Genomic DNA, 6,000 nt, shown 5'->3' on the forward strand with positions numbered 1-6,000 from the left:
CTGCCCAGGTGACACTGGCTGCCCTGCGGCTGACCCTCCTGTCGTGTTGGGTGCTCTGCTACATAGACGAACCAACATGGTTGCGGATGGTACAACTCAGTTTTATTACTAACAATAACAACATCTGTAAACTGGTTACTGTGGTTCGTTCATTACCCTCTAACCTGTGGACCTAGCCCTAACACTATCTTGGAGAAGCACTCAGCACATAGTGTATGTCTGAGTGGCACGCTGTGAGCTCTGTTCCCTGAGCTGTCTCCTGCTGGAATGAGCGGGAACTGTGGTGTTCCCTGTTTTATAGTGCGTGTGCTCTCACTGGTGATTGGCTGTGATGTTGTGTGTGTATTGATTGGTCCGTTGATCTGTCCATCAGTGTGTATGTATGTTTGCACCATGATATTTATCTGAATATCATGACACCTCCGAGCCCCTTGGGTTACCCCGTCTGGACTGCACCGCGTCTATCAGTCTGGCCAGGTCGGCATCTCCGAATCGTGGAGCTGGCCTGCGCGGTGGCAAGGCTGCGTGCAGTCTGGGGTTTGCTCTGCGGGGGTCGGTTTAAGAGCTGCTCCCCCTCGTTAGTGGTGAGCTGCCGGGTACGGTCCCGGCGAATGAGCTGGCGGAACGGGTGCGTTTCGGCGAATGAGCCGGCGAAACGGGTGCGGCCCCGGTGAATGTGCCAGTGGAACGGGTGCGGCCCCGGTGAATGAGCCGGCGGAACGGGTGCGGTCCCAGCGAATGCGCCGATGGGACAGTCATTTGTAACATGAAGCCTGTGGAGCTTGATTTCCGGCCCTAATTGGCGTTAGCTACCGGTGACTCTCTCGCCGGGACGGGCGTCAGAAAACACCTGGCTATTCCCGCTTACTACCACACTTAGAAACCTTTCCGTTAGACCGTGCCGAATTTGACCAAGATTCTCCTCATCTTATTCTTTGCGTCAGTGTGCATCTAAGCAGCGGTTTACACCACCCAGATGTTCTTCTGACAGCTGACAAGAAACAAAAAATATATATATCTGACAAGGAAACACAAAGTGACATTGGGAGGTTTAATTTCCTTCGGTGCATGCATGGATGTTAATTGTTTTTTAAAAAACTGTGCGCCTTGCTCGAGAAAGTAAGTAGGAGAGCAATAAAATAAACATTTTATTCGGCCATAAGATGTTGTTTAATGTGAAAATTGCTGCTTCGGTTTTTTCAGCCCCTCATCCCCGATGTCATTCTTGTTCTGCTCCCTCTCCGAGGCAATTGCTGTGTGTTGAAGTGTGCAAATGGGTGAGATCAGCAGTCTGGAAGTGTCAGGTACTTAATCCTTCCTGAAGGAGTTTAGCATTATTTCGACTGGGAGTAAAAACAATGTGGAAGTTAGCCACAAGGGCAGAGGTTGAGTGCAATCTTCTGGGCTGGAAGAGGTTCCCTTATGGTGTGATATAGGACAAAATCATCTTCCGCCAAGCAATTGGGAAGCCTCCAGAATAAATACAGCCCTTCAGAAGCAGTCACTTTTTAAGAAATTTAAGAAACCCAATTAATTTTTTCCAATTAAGGAGCAATTTAGCGTGTTCAATCCAGCTCCACTGCACATCTTTTGGGTTGTGGGGGCGAAACCCACGCAAACATGTGGAGAATGTGCAAACTCCATTTGGACAGTGACCCAGAGCCGGGATTGAACCTGGGACCTCGGCACCGTGAGACTGCAGTGCTAACCCACTGCGCCACCGTGCTGCCCCGCAACTTCTTTCACAAGCATGAAGTGCGGATTACTCCTGATCCCGAAATGACATCAAAGTGTAAGGGGAAAAACAATAAGATAATGTGGGATATACAACATGGAAGCAGGCGGGGCAGCACGGTGGCGCAGTGGGTTAGCACGGCGCTGAGGTCCCAGGTTCGATCCCGGCTCTGGGTCACTGTCCGTGTGGAGTTTGCACATTCTCCCCCTGTTTGTGTGGGTTTCGCCCCCACAACCCAAAGATGTGCAGGCTAGGTGGATTGGCCACGTTAAATTGCCCCTTAATTGGAAAAAAATTAATTGGGTACTCTAAATTTAAAAGAAAAACATATCAACAGGCCATTCGGCCCTTGCAGGTGTTCCTGTTCCACTTGAGCCTCCCCCTCAACCCCCACCCACCCACCCACCCACCCCCCTATCTTGCCTCATATAAATCAGAGTCCATTTCTTGCTCCATCATATTTTGTCCAAGAACATCATTGGTTTTATACAACTGTTCAATACTAATACCTTACTTAACTGCTGGAGCAATTAGTACAAACTAATTCTTCTCCGAAATCGCATTCAAGTTGATCAGACTTTTAACCTTTGTTGGTTACCAATCGGGCGAACGCCTGACTCCCTAACACACAAACACTTAGAGAAAACAGGTCCATTTCTTATACTTTTTGGTTACCTTGGAACTAGCGATATGCAACAGTATGCAGAGGTGCATATCTGCTGAGGTAACATATTGAGGTGTTTCACCCATTTTTAATATTTTCTGCCTCCACCTCGGCTCTACAAACTTTGTTTATCGAACCGTAAATGTTTAGGCCGAGTGACCTGTTGGCCTTCCTCGCTCTACCCTCTTTAGCAGTAACTCAGTGCTGTCCTTTGACTCCGGTACGCGATGACTGACCAACTGCTCCCTTAGCCGAGTGGCCCGTTTTTTTTATGGCTCTGCTGGCTTTGTCCACGCACAAACATCAACCACCTTTCTTTGAAGCGCTTGAGGGCTTTGGCCAAGGGTGGTACCATGACCGGTACAGGCCTGGAGGGCCGAAGGGCCTGTTCCTGTGCGGTATTGTTCTTTGTTCTTCCTTGTTTCTTCTTTGTTCCCCTTCCCCCATTGACCGATGGGCTAAAATACCAGAGCTAAGCACGTTGGGATACATTGACCATTTAAACCACTTGAGAATATTCAAACAGAGGGCGGCCACTCTTTGTAAAATAATTCACGGCTTTGGAGGAATAGGTGACAGAGGAAAGAGCAAGGAACAAGAATGAATGAGGATTCTGTACCCCTGACAGATTAGACGTAAATACTGCTCTTAAAGCTGTCATCATTATCCAGTCAAAAAAAATATGGCTTGCTGCATGAATTGAAATACATATCAAGTAAACTATTCCACATATAAACAGCACCTCAAGTGAATAAGACCATTAAAAGTTAATGGAATATGGGGTTTTATGGCACGAGACATAGCATATAAATGTCCAGACAGAGTGGTGAGCCTGTGAGGAAAAGCTTACTAAGACCGCACTTGGCTCTTTGTCAAGTGCGGAGACTCCACACAAAAGGATGGAGATTGAAGAACGGGGGCGGGGGGGGGGGGGGGGGGGGGGGGGGGGGGGACCCGTAAAAGAGGTTTACTAGCACGTGGCTTTTCTCATTAGGACAGAGGTGGTGAGTGTGAAGTCAACTGCACTTGCTAACTGAACGAATGGGTCGGTTCGAGCAGCAGCTGGCGGCACTAAGAAGCAACCAAATTGCGGAATGTGTCATCAACAGAAGTTATGGAGACGTGGTCACACCCAAGGTACAGGAAGAAAGATGAGTGTGGTGAGCCACGTATGGCTACGTAAGGCTGTTGTATATATGTTCTACTGTTCTATCAGTATTGTTATCTCCACTGTTGTCTATACTTATTGTTGTTGCTGTTCTGTTATTGGTTGTTGCTGTTGTACTGTTGGAATGTTATTATTGGTGCTGCTGTTGGCTCCGCCTGTGGCTCCGCCCAGCTGTGGAGGTATAAAGCCTGTTGACCTGGGTCAGCCCTGCAGTGCGGGAGGAGCTACAGGTCGACACATATTTAGCTTATTAATGCATCGGTTCACTGCTTCTCAGCGTCTCGTCTGAATTGATGTCTATCAATGGGTGACTGCTAGACAGGGCAGGCAGTAAATGCAGGAGTCCCCTGTGGCTGTGCCCGTCTATGACAAGAACGCCCTTTTGGATACTGATGAGGGGGCTGGCCCATCAAGTGACAGCAGCAGCAATACCCAGAGTGGTGGCACCATAGCTGGCCCTACTGTACAGAGGAGGGGGCAAAGCATAATAGAGCAATACTAATTGGAGATTCAATCAGCAGGGGCACAGATGGCTGCTTCTGTGGTTGCAAAAGAGGCTCCAAGATGATGTTTGCGTCTCTGAGCAGGTACAGGACATCCTGAAATGGAAGGGCAAACAGGCAGATGTCCTTGTCCACATTGGTACAAATGCCATCGGCAGGAATAGCAGCAAGGTACTGCAAAGACATTACAGGGAGTTAGGTAGTAAGCTAAAAAGGGGGACTCTAGGGTAGCAATTTCAGGATTACTCCCCGTGCCACATGCTAGTGAGGCGAGGAACGGAGAGGTACTACAGTTGAACATGTGGCTAAAGAGCTGGTGTAGAGGGGAGGGATTCAGATATGTGGATCACTCATATGTCTTCCAGGGAAGATGGAACCTATACAAGCAGAACGGGTTGCACCTAAACTGAAGGGGCATCAATATCTTGACCAGGAGGTTTGCTAATGTGGAGGGCTTAAACTAGTATGGCAGGGGGGGAACTGGAGCAGCAGGTGTAGAGACTGGAGAAGAGCTTGAGACTAAGGCAAATATAGCAAAGAGGGAGAGCAGGCAGAGGGAAATCACTGATCTCGGTGGGTCTGGAGGCCTGGAGTGCATTTGTTCAACACAAGATGTATAACAGGTAAGATGGGTGAACTTAGACATTGGACTAATGTGGGGAATTATGATATTATTGCTATTGCGGAGACATAGTTGATAGAGGGACAGGACTGGCAGCTTAACATTCTGGGATATCGATGTTTTCGACGAGGCAAAGGGGGTAGCAGAAAGGGTGGGGAGTTGCATTACTAGTTAGGGAATATATCACAGCTGTGATGAGGGAGGGTATCATGGAGGGATCTTGTAGTGAGGGATTATGGGTAGAGCTCATGATTAGGAAGGGTGCAATCACAATGTTGGGATTGCATTATAGGCCACCCAGCCTTCAGAGGAACTGATGTTAAGTCAGATTCTGGAAAGATGTGAAAATAGCAAGGTTGTTGTGGTGGGTGATTTTAATTTCCCCCATATTAACTGGGACTCCCTTCGTGCCAGAGATTTGGATGGAGAGCAATTTGTCAGCTGCGTCCAAGAAGGTTTTTTGAAAGGGAGGACGCCTTACTGGACCTAATGGTGGGAAATGCGCTTGCCCAAGTAACCAAAGTTTCAGGAGGGGAGCATTTTGGGAATAGTGATCATAATTCCATAAGTTTTCAAATACTCGCGGATAAGGACAAGAGTGGACCTCGAGTAAGCTTGCTAAATTGGGGGAAAGCTATCTACAACAGAATTCAGCAAGAGCTGGAAAATGTGGATTGGGAGCAGCTATTTGAGGGTAAATCCACATTTGATATGCCGTAGTTTTTTAAAGACCAGTTGATTAGAGTGCAGGACAGGCATGGGGCAGCATGGTAGTATAGTGGTTAGCACAGTTGCTTCACAGCTTCAGGGTCCCAGGTTCGATTCCTGGCTTGGGTCACTGTTTGTGCGGAGTCTGCACGTTCTCCCTGTGTGTGCGTGGGTTTCCTCCGGGTGCTCCGGTTTCCTCCCACAGTCCAAAGATGTGCAGGTTAGGTGGATTGGCAATGCTAAATTTCCCTTAGTTTCCAAAAAGGTTAAGTGGGTTATTGGGTTACGAGGATAGGGTGGAGGTGTGGGCTTGGGTAGGGTGCTCTTTCCAAGGGCCGGTGCAGACTTGATGGGCCGAATGGCCTCCTTCAGCACTGTAAATTCTATGATTCTATGTCCCTGTGAAAACAAAGTTCAGAAATGGCAGTATTAGGGAACCATGGATGACAGGGGAAATTGTGAAACTAGTCAAAAAGAAAAAAGAAGTGTACCTAAGGTATAGGCAACTAAAAAAGACAAAAACGTTGAAGAATATAGGGAAAGTAGGGTCAAATTTAAACGGGGAGTTGGAAGACTAAAATAAGCCATGAAATGTCATTG

Source organism: Scyliorhinus torazame, chromosome 9 (genome assembly GCF_047496885.1).
Source record: "Scyliorhinus torazame isolate Kashiwa2021f chromosome 9, sScyTor2.1, whole genome shotgun sequence".
Taxonomy (NCBI): Eukaryota; Metazoa; Chordata; class Chondrichthyes; order Carcharhiniformes; family Scyliorhinidae; genus Scyliorhinus; species Scyliorhinus torazame.